This window comes from Puma concolor, chromosome D3 (genome assembly GCF_028749965.1).
Source record: "Puma concolor isolate L17-30 chromosome D3, mPumCon1.1.hap2, whole genome shotgun sequence".
NCBI classification, from domain to species: Eukaryota; Metazoa; Chordata; class Mammalia; order Carnivora; family Felidae; genus Puma; species Puma concolor.
This window is the reverse complement of record NC_141678.1, coordinates 46,856,644-46,867,885: the sequence shown is the minus strand read 5'-3', so window position 1 is coordinate 46,867,885 and position 11,242 is coordinate 46,856,644. Positions and strand designations below refer to the sequence as shown.

Sequence of the window (11,242 nt, the reverse complement as noted above, 5' to 3'; positions counted from 1 at the left end):
CTGAGGAAAGAATGAAAACAGAGTTACTGGCTAAGATCTGCTATGAACATTACAATCCTTTTCATTTCAATACGTCTTCTTCCGTAACAGTCATTTTAAACAGATTAAACAACAATTTAGAGATTTCTGGGGGCGCCTGGGTGACTCCGTCGGTTAAGCATCCAACTTCGGCTCTGGTCCTGATCTCACAGTTGGAGGGCTCGAGTCCCGCATCGGCCTCTCTGTGCTGACAGCTTGGAGCCTGGAGCCTGCTTCAGATTCTGTCTCCCTCTCTCTCTGCCTCTCCCTACTCATTCTCTCCTTTTCCCCCCGCCCTCAAAAACAAACATTAAAAAAAAAAAATTTAAGATTTCTGGAACATTCCAATTTGTCTCAGTTGTGAGATGAACCTGGCTAGGCACAAAACACTTCTTTTGCTCTGGCGGGAGATGCCCTCACTGAGGGCTTGCTCACGCCTTCTCCTACAGCATACTTTTCAGACCATACAAAGGACTTGCTCTACTGTAACTGCTAATCCAACCCCTGGTTACCAGAGGGGTTCTGCAAGGACAGGGTCTAGATTTCACCCTCCTGTGTATACAACAGGCATATGTTAGAGATAACTACAGGTTTGGTTTTACGCCCCCAGTACTGCAAATACTGCAACAATGCGGGTCAGAGGAATTTTCCGGTTTCCCAGTGCATACAAAAGTCACGTTCCTACTATACTGTTGTTTAAGTGTGCAATAGCATGATGCCCAAAAAACAGCGCACATATCTTAATTAAAAAATACTTTATTGCTAAAAAATGCTGGCTATCACCTGAGCTTTCGGCAAGTTGTAATCACAGATCACCATTAACAATAACAAAAAACTTCAAAATATTGCCAGGATTACCCAAATGTGACAGAGACATGAAGTGAGCAGATGTTGCTGGAAAAATGGCGCCAACAGACTTCACGGAGGGTTGCCACAAACCTTCAATTCGTAAAAAACCCCAGATCTGCAAAGCGCAATAAAGGACAACAAAAGGGAGTGTGTCTGGCCCCGCCCCAGGCCAGAAAGACCCCCATCGGTATTGAGTGACTGCGTGAAGCCTCCTTTAATCCTGCCCTCAGCTCGCTCTCCCTTCTGTGACCCACTCCGCCTGCCATACAGTCCTAGGTCAATTCTGTACCTAAAATGCTGTCTGATTGCTCCCGGTCATCATCTCTCCTCTACCAACACTCACTTCTGACTTTTGCATTCATCTAGTACTGTCCAGAGTCCAGCAGACTCTCCCAGGACTGTTCTCCCTCCTGATTAAATACATTTAGTGTTTCTTTCCACTAAAGAGCCCTTTCAAAGTCTGCCAACCTCATACCAGAGCACCTGATAAAAGCACCTAAAAAGCATCAACAGCATAAAAGAGTTCAAGTCAATCCTAAATACAGCAAAGACAGGTGTTAACAAATACAAATCCTAAATGCCCTACAAATTTGGCACAGCCCTGCTCTCAGGGGCCTTCCCTGCCCCTGCAGGTGTCATTCCATGCCCACTGCCCCACACTCAGCCCTCCCTGGGGTCCCCCTTTGTGTCTGTTCTGCTGATCCCTGGCCACCAACTTTTCGGGGTCCCTACTGCCTCTTCTCCCCACAGACAGCCAGGCAGGGGCAGGGAGGATCACAAATGAGAGGCTGCAGCATTTCGCGTATCTCGGCTCCTTTAGTGATGCACGGTCACTGCGGGAGGCCTCTTGGACACCCGCATGCCACACAGATGAGTCAGGGAGATCCTCAGGACAGCCAGTGACTCAGGAACATCGTAAGCCAAATGACTCACGGACCAAGGCCTCGGCTGAATCAATAACTATTCGCATCCCATAGTAACGCTTCACTGGGCCAGGACTATTCGGACTGTGGTGTTCAATCCCTTAGCACCATCTACGGAGGCGAAGAGAGGACACACATCCCCGTGCCAGTGACTCCTGACTCCAACATCTAGTTGGAGGTAACCTCTTAGGAATGTGAGACAGGCCCAACCCTGTCAGACATTCACACTGGATGTAAGCACATAGCCACCAAGGTCCCAAAGAGGCAAAATAATAATAATTATTTCCAAAAATTTTTAAAATCTTGTATGCAGTGTGCATGTGTGTTCGTGCACAGGACACTCATCACACCGCCCCTTTCCCCTTTCTGGATCAACACTTCTTTCCACGCATCACACACACACTCAATTTAGCCCGTTTGCACAAAACCGCAGTGCTAGCAATTCTGCTTTGCAGGCATCTCCTCAGTTTGCTAAATTCCTGAACCTCAATGGTCCCACACAAAATACTTCTGGATGAGCCACTGCCACCAAGCCGTCTCCAGCTGCATGACAATGCAATGCCACACTGCCCTTCAGAAGACCAAAAACTACTTGTGAACACTAATTACCGGGCAACTACTAAGTGCCTAGGATGGTACTGGCTTGAGGTACAAATCACAGCAAAGCTTTAAATGCAAGTGTAGGGGAGACAAAAAGAAAAAAAAACCATCTGAATGAACATTGTTTCTCTTAACCCTTTCAAAAATCTGAGATCGCCATGTATTCGGTTCCATTTTCAGATGGAGAAACGAAGGTTCCAAGAGGTGGAGTAGTTCGATCAAGGTCAACAAGCTAGCAGCAGACTAGTATTCGCTCTGCTGTGCCTGCCTCCAGAGTGAGCTTTCCTCAGGCAGGGCACATCCAGGCCCCGTTACATTAAAGGCCTTGAGATGGGGAGATTATCCTGGAGTATCGGGGTGGGCCTAAATGCAATCACAAGTGAGGGAAGCAGAGGGGAGGAGGCGACGTAATCACATCACCACAAAGGCACAGACTGGAGGCACAGCCACAAGCCCAAGAACCATCAGAGCCCACAAAAGGCAAGAAATGGACGGTCTTCTGGGCCTCCAGAGGGAGGGCAGCCCCGATCACTTTGATTTCAGCCAGTGAAACAGAGTCTGGACTTTGGACCTCCAGAGCTGTGTGAGAATAACGTCTGCTGTTTTAAGCCACCAAGCTTGTTACATGGCCTTAGAAAGTGAGTACAGGGTCTTACTTTCAAAATTAAACTGTGAAGAAAGTACCACTGATCCTTCCGTTTGTTAGAAGCGCTCTGACAGAACACGAGACCACTATGGAGCTTAGCGATACTATTCCAAGAATAAGCATAACTACAAAATTAATTCTAGTTCCGGCCTGAGTACTCATTAAGGAATTGCAATGAACAGACATTAAAATGGTGAAAACAGATTTCCCCTTTTTCACCAAAATAATTTAAAATAAAAATAATCCAATAGGGGTTTTCAGGATTATAAATTCTAATATTCACAACAGAGCAGAGAAAGGAGAATTATCCTCAATTTGATACTTGATTCACAGCCTAATTTTTTGAGGAAATACACATACGCTGGGCTCAAGAGAATACAGAAAACAGGCTAGCGTGAAATAGCCGTGAAGCCCAGAATCGGAGGTCAAGTACCACCTAGGCTTTTGTCTGGTGAATTACACACGGACACTGTATCACAAAAACTGCCTGAAAGTCTCCATTTCTTCACTGGTAAAATGAGGAAATAATGTTGGCAAGCATTATCTGCAAAAGCATGAGTCTTTGCCAAATTAAATGGAGCATACTTGCTGCCAAACTAAATTCAGCACAATGTGTAAGTACTGCTTTGTTACTACAGAGACACAGCGCGTTCTTCCAGCCATTCAGGACTTCTTTCTGGATGGCTGTACTCCTAGGCAGTTTATGATACTTGCGGCGACTGTCAAAGGGCTTTGTTCCTCCATATATTCTGCGAGTGAATGCTGCCGGTATGGAGGAAAACTCTGGATGTTTGCAGGATGATTTTGCATATGTCACATTATTATACTCATGGATCCTCATGATTGTTTTAGCTTTTTCTCTTGGATCTGGGGAGATATTCAAATCATTTGCAAATAATGACAGTGTTGTCTCTTCCTCTACAAGAGACTTAATTGGAGAGAACCACCAGTTAAGATGCTATTAGCAAGCACAGCACGCATCGCTTTATTCCCATCTTTAATGAGGATGTTCTAACTTGCAAAATTAAATATAGCTTGAGGCACGTTTTTAGTAGATGCCATCTTTACCAAATAAAGAAAAACCCTTTCTATTTCTAATTTGCTAATAGTTTCTTGGTTTTTGTTTTTGTTTGTTTTTTTTTTTACGTGGATTTCATTAAATGCTATTTGGGCCTCTACTGATGGGACTGTGCGGTTTTACCAATTACCTCCTTAATGCAGGTCATAACAGGAACACATTTCCTGAGGCTGAACGACGCTGGCCTTTCTGAAATAAGCCCTACTAAGGTCATAATACAGCATATCAAAAATACATTGTTGGATCTAACTTACTAATATTTATTTAGAGCTTCTATGTTCAGAATGAAGTTGACCTATAGGTTTTTGTTCAGTGCTCTCCTCTAGGAGTTTTGGTATCAGGATCATACCAGAACTAGCAGACTTGTAGAAAATATTTTCATATTTTCTATGCTCTGGAACTATAAATAACTAGTTCACTACAAAGCCACGTCTTTCAATTGAATAATTCATTTAAAATGTTTAAAATACCATAACTTGAATTTTTTTCCTTTAATGGAGACACGACATAACAGAGAATATTAAAATTTAGTCAATAGTACCAGATTTCAGCGCCAACTTCACAAACAACACAGTTTTGGGCCTTGAGAAAAAAATTATAATTTTCAGGAGATCTTGAAATAAATGAATTAACGCACACACAATGCTCTTGGGAAAGGGTACATTGCCTTTAAAAACAGGTGTATGTCATGGGGCACCTGGATGGCTCAGTCGGTTTAGCAGCCGACTTCAGCTCAGGTCATGATCTCACGGTTTGTGAGTTTGAGCCCCACATCGGGATCTGTGCTAACAGCTCAGAGCCTGGAGCCTGCTTTGGATTCTGTGTCTCCCTCGCTCTCTGCCCTTCCCCTGCTCACGCACTCTCTCTCAAAAATAATAAACTTTAAAAAATAAAAATTAAAAAAAATAAAAATAGGTATGTGTTACCTGTTAGTAGTGCCGGGAAATCACAATATTGTTTTCCAACATTTAGAAAGAGGATTTGCAATAAATGGTAATTAAGCTTCTCACAATTTGTTTTAGACTACTGGGAGAAATTCTAGATTCTTTCCTGTAGACATAATTAAGAGCCATTTAAGATTCTACCACAAACATATAAATCTGTATCCTTGCCTAACCCAAACACAGACATATCTGGAGAGACAAGGGACAAAGGAAAAAGGAAACATGTAAGTGGCCACAAATCCCATTTTCCAAGTTTAAAAATGTAAGCTATTTCCACATCAATATATTTTTAAAGCCCTTTAGAAAGTAAAGATTTCAGGGCACCTGGGTGGCTCAGTCAGTTAAGCAGCCAACTCTTGATAACTCTTCAGGTTATCTCATGGTTCCTAAGACTGGACCTCTCATCAGGCTCCACGCTGACAGCACGGAGCCTGCTTGGGATGCTCTCTCCCTCTCTCTCTCTCTTTGCACACTGCCCCCCCCCCCATGCCCACCCGCTCGTATGCACTCTTGCTCTCTTTCAAAATAAATCAACTTTTTAAAAAAAGATCTCAAAGTACAAATATGAAAACACAAAAAGAGTCCGAATAATTTTCAGAGTCAGCACAGTAAGCTTGCAGTTACTAATGTTACATTCTATTCTACTCAAAGATTCCCACTAGCAATACCAAGCTGAGAAGATACATTAAATTCAGATAGCAAGCAAAAGGTTTCCTTTGTAGAGTCGGGGGGGGGGGGGGGGGGGGGTGGAGGTGTTAATGGAAACAAGGCCAAGTCCTTTTGGAGACCTGACCCAGACTCTGGTGCCCAAAGGACATCAAGTTCCAGACTTCCCTGAATCCGTAAGGCAAGATTCCACTTCCCCAGCGAACAGTTTCCTTTTGTGCCACCACAAAATTGTGTTTAACATCAAATGATAGCATTCAATTGCCGACAAAAAGGTCTCAGCTCAGAGCCAGTCCACTGGCATTCAAATAATGTTGGTACCACTTAATTTTGTGGTGTTAAACACAAGAGAGGAGATCGCTGTTTGTGGTGGCAAATCCAAAAACATGCTAGTTCCTGTGGACCCAGCCGTTAGGAGAGGGTGTTCCCATGTGGACCACTCTTAACACGCAGTTGAGCATTTTCAGCTGTTAGATATGGAAGTTTGTAAGATACAGGCACATTCTTTCAAGAGGTTTTAAGTAACCAGGAAGCAGAGTTTGTCAGGCACAGGCAGAATTCCTGAGATGTGTCCAGAATGTCAAGAACACAGTACGTACTCCGCAAGTAAGAGCCTGTGTGTGTGTTAGACGATGAAAGGGTTTAGGGCGCCTGGGTGGCGATTAAGTGTCTGACTCCTGATTTCACCTTGGGTCATGATTTCACAGTTGGTGAGTTCAAGTCCCATGTCGGGCTCTGCACTGACAGCCTGGAGCCTGTTTGGGATTCTCTCTCTGCCTCTCCCCACCCCCTCAAAATAAATAAACTTTAAAAAATATATTTGAAAAAAGAGAACAAAAAGGGTCACAAAGTATCTAAATTCATGAGGCACCTGGGTATTAAATATACATGAAATATAAATAAATATATAAAAAGCACCAAATATTCAGAATACTAAATATTCCTAAGACATTAATATTCAGGTGGCCTTAATCTGACCATCCATTGGTGACACCCATGCTGGCACCGTGTGTCCTCTACCCAAGAAACACTACTAAAACCCGAGGGTCCACTGCTTTACTGTGGCCAGTGATGCACAGAGCGATGCAAGACGTTATATGAGTGTATGCTGGGCCTCAGGTAGCACGGCCTTTCCCCCCGCGCCTGCACTCCATCCTCAGAGCATTAACCGAGGCTATCCTTTTCACTTGCTTCTTGCTGTTTGACACTGATTTGATAAACCATGTGGTTCATGTCTACTTTAAATTGGCGTGTGACTCTTTCCATTTTGACCCCTGAGAGAATTTTGGCACATTGAGAGAATGTGCAGGGCACTGTACTCAGAGGCTACCAGGGTATCTGAGGTGCCCGTGAAAAGAAAGGAAAACCCTAAGCGCCTGTGAGGAGACACTAATTGGCATTGATAGCTGTGATGTGTGGAACTGCATCCCCCCAAAATTCATATGTTGAAATCCTAATCCTTACCATCTCAGAATGTGACTGTATTTGGAGATAAGGTCTCCAAAGAGGTAACTACATTAGAATGAGGTCTTTAGGGCAGGCCCTAATCCAATATAACTGGAAGCCTCATAAGAAGGAAGGAGATGAGGACCCAGGCACGTGTGCACACACACAGGAAAGAACACATGAAGACACAGGGAGGAGACTGCTCTCTACAAGCCAAGGAGAGGAGGCTCCGAAGAAAATCAACCCTGCAGACTTCCAACCTCAGGACTACAAGACAACTAATTTCTGTCCCCTTTCTGTGGTTCCTTGTCCTGGCAGCCTGAGGAAACGAATACATCAACTGTCAGAGGTCTCCTTTCTCTGGGGAGCCATTCCCGTACATGATGGGAATCAGAAGGGTTCTGCTTGTCTGGAAAAGCTTTCTGGTCTTAGGAAGGGTGTGAGTACCTGACCTAAGATAGCAGATCAGACCACCTGCTCCTCCCTCCCCCTCAGAATCCACTCCTGGAATTTTTCTTACAGGTGATGAATGGGGGCAGGTTCGGTCTCTGTGTGCATGTATGTGTATGTGTAGGTCTCTCACGTGTGAGAGTGCATATATGGTACATCTAAGTTATTCCCTATACGGATTGTGGATTAATTTGTATAAATACAAGACTACATGTCCCAAAGGTTTTATGAATTTACATATGTACCAACAGTTTATAAGAGACCATTTCCCTGAACCTTTCCCAACAGAGAATGTTTTTCAGCATTTGCCAATTATGTTTTCCCTTGTTTTAATTTGTGGCTCATTGATTCTATCATGGGGGTAAAAGGTAAAAGGTTACCATTTGTGCATCTTATTTTATGGATTGTCTGTTCAGGTATTTTGTCTATTTTTCTTTTTGTCTGTTTATCCTTCTACTACGTTCTATGTTTCTAAGAGTTCTTTCTATGTTAAGGACACTAATTTTAGCTTTATTCCTCATTTTTTAAAAAAACTTATTTACATTATAATATAGGAGTTCATTTATAGGTCAGTTCTACCAGTATTTTGATCCATGTACTACCAATTCTATCACTCTTTTTCTTAAACAAACTTTAAAACCAAAGCATTATTGGGGAGCCTGGGTGGCTCAACTGGTTGAGCGTCTGACTTCAGCTGAGGTCACGATCTCACAGTTTGTGGGTTCGACCCTCACGTCGGGCTCTGTGCTGACAGCTCAGAGCCTGGAGCCTGCTTCGGATTCTGTGTCTCCCTCTCTCTCTCTCTGCTCCTCCCTGACTTGTGCTCTGTCTCTGTCTCTCAAAAGTAAATAAGTGTAAAAAAATATTTTTTTTAACCAAAGAATGATTTATTTTTGAGAAAGAGGGAAAATGAAAGGAGGAGAGGCAGAGAGAGAGGGACAGAGAGAGAATCCCAAGCAGGCTTTGCACTGTCAACTCAGACACCGACGTGGGGCTTGATCCCATGAACTGTGAGATCATGACCTGAGCCTCAACTAAGAGCCAGAAGCTCAACCAACTGAGCCATCCAGGCACACTTAATGTTTTGGTTTTACACAGTCCTTGATTGGGGAGGATGGAGCCTTTAATACCACTATACACACGGAATCTACAAATTATGTATAATTGAGGGAACTTTTCAAAATGCCATAAATATGGCTGCTCCCATTCTGAGAAAAACCCAGGAGCTATAAAAATAGAACTACCATCACAGCACAATGAAGAAAGGCAAAAGGCAAGGAGCCGGAGTATTCATTCAAGGTGCACAAACACGTGTACCCTCTCACACTCACTCACTCTTGAAGCCCTGGTGTCTGGAGCTGGGCACTGGTCAAGGCATTTGAGATACCCAGTGACAGAAAGAGTCCCTGCTTCGTGGAGATTGCTTTCTCATTCTAAGGGGGAGAGCCAGACCATGAGCAAAGAAGAGACTTCACCCTGAGTGTGCAGTGAACAGGAGTCTCTGGGAACTCAAAAATGAGGAGGGTTGGTAAAGGAGACAGGGAGACCAGTGGCAGGAGTGAGGCCAACACATCCAATACCACAGTCATGGAAGGTTTCCCTGAGAAGGTGACCGAAAGTGGCTCTCCCATCCCTCAAGTTCCACCTCCTCCACCCCCTCTTCCCCAGTCATCCCCACCAATAGTGACCACCCATTCATTTGGCACTTTCATTGCCTTGAGCCATTACCTTTTCATGCATTCAACATTGCTATTCATAGTTAGATTATGAATGACTTCTGGGGCAGGGACTTTTTCCCTATTTCTCTTGGCATCCCCCCCAAAGGCCTTTTATATCACAGGCAACAAATTTGATTACGTACAAATAATGGAATATGGTAGTTTTATTTTCAGCACCTTCACATGGATAGCAACCCCCTTGAAAAAGAGTTGTGTGACCAAATCCAGCACTAATGAGTGGTCAAAGTGATTAACGTACCAGTTACATTTCCTTGGTCTCTCAACGGTTACACATAGGATGTTGACAAAATGTGTCACAGAAAGTGCTTTATATTGGATTTACAATCCAGATGCAATTCTGTCTAAATAGGAAAAGCCCTGTCCAAGTACCGTGTGCTGAGTGCTTTACCATATCCACATTACATTATTTAGGGCTAGCATGGGAGAGGCACTGTCCTCTTTCTATGCATAAGGACACAGACTCAGAATGCTCAGCCAGTCAGGAAGTAAAAGAGCCTGTTTTGAGCTGAGTCAGATGCTTTTTCAGCTGTACCACGCTGCCTTTTAAAATGACATGGGGGGCGCCTGGGTGGCGCAGTCGGTTAAGCGTCTGACTTCAGCCAGGTCACGATCTCGCGGTCAGTGGGTTCGAGCCCCGCGTCGGGCTCTGGGCTGATGGCTCAGAGCCTGGAGCCTGTTTCCGATTCTGTGTCTCCCTCTCTCTCTGCCCCTCCCCCGTTCATGCTCTGTCTCTCTCTGTCCCAAAAATAAATAAATGTTGAAAAAAAAAAATTTTAAATGACATGGAATTTATATGAAAAACAGCAATGAATTTAAAAGAAATGTACATATATTAAAGATACTATTGAGGCACCTGGGTGGCTCAGTTGGTTAAGCGTCCGACTTCAGCTCAGGTCACGATCTTGCAGTCTGCAAGTTCAAGTCCCACGCTGGGCTCTGTGCTGACAGCTCAGAGCCTGGAGCCTGCTTCAGATTCTCCCTCTCTCTCTGCCCCTTCCCCACTCACACTCTGTCTCTCAAAAACGAATAAATGTTAAAAAAAAATTTTTAAGACACTACCAAAAAACTAAAATTAACAGTGAAGAAGATAATGCAAAGAATTAACTCTGAAAAACAGATACAATAATCTACAGAAAATCACACTACACAAAAGGCAGCAATTCAAGATAAACAAACACACCTAGAAGAAAACAGATGGAGAAGATCCAATATGCATGGAGATTTACACGAGAGAAATAGAAGCCATAATCAGGAAAGCAACTTTAAGAAGTTTTCCTACAACTGAATGGCATTCTCTACAAAGGATGTCAAATGGGCAAGTTCCTATGTTTTTTTTCCTCAAAGAGAATTAAAGGCAAGTTGAAAAAATCAGAAGCAATCCCATGTAGTTAATTCTGAAGATTAAAGAACCACAAAAAATTTTTATGACAGCTTTGTTGAGATATATTTCACACACCAGAAAACTTACCCTTTTAAAATATGCAATTAAGTGGCTTCAGTATATCCACAGAACTATAAAATTTAAAGCTGGGGGCAAAAAGCCCTTAAAAATGATGTAGCCTAGTGTTTCTTAAAGTGTATTCTACTGAACCTTTCGGTTCTCACAGGCTACTCTATAAAAAAGAATTTTCCTGGTCAAATAAGTTGGGTAAACACAGACGGCGTACCTGTATACTCTAGCTCCCTCACAGTGCAAAACTAAAGTCTCTGAGCAGTCCCAGCATATCCTGATTTGCCTGACACAGAACCTCTTTTCATGGAACATATCCCAACTAGTCAATTAAATCAGGGCTCCAGGGCAGACGCTTCAGAAAAACCCTAATTTTCCAGGTGAAGAAAGAGCGCCAGAGAAGGTTGACTGGCTTGACTGAGGTCTTACAGCT

At 43.4% G+C, this 11,242-nt stretch overlaps 1 protein-coding gene across 1 annotated transcript in view; it reads right to left on the bottom strand.

Moving 5' to 3' along the window:
- Nucleotides 1-11,242, bottom strand: part of TTC39C (tetratricopeptide repeat domain 39C) — a 106,773-nt gene that overhangs the window by 15,494 nt on the left and 80,037 nt on the right. The gene's annotated exons all lie outside the window — the stretch shown is intronic.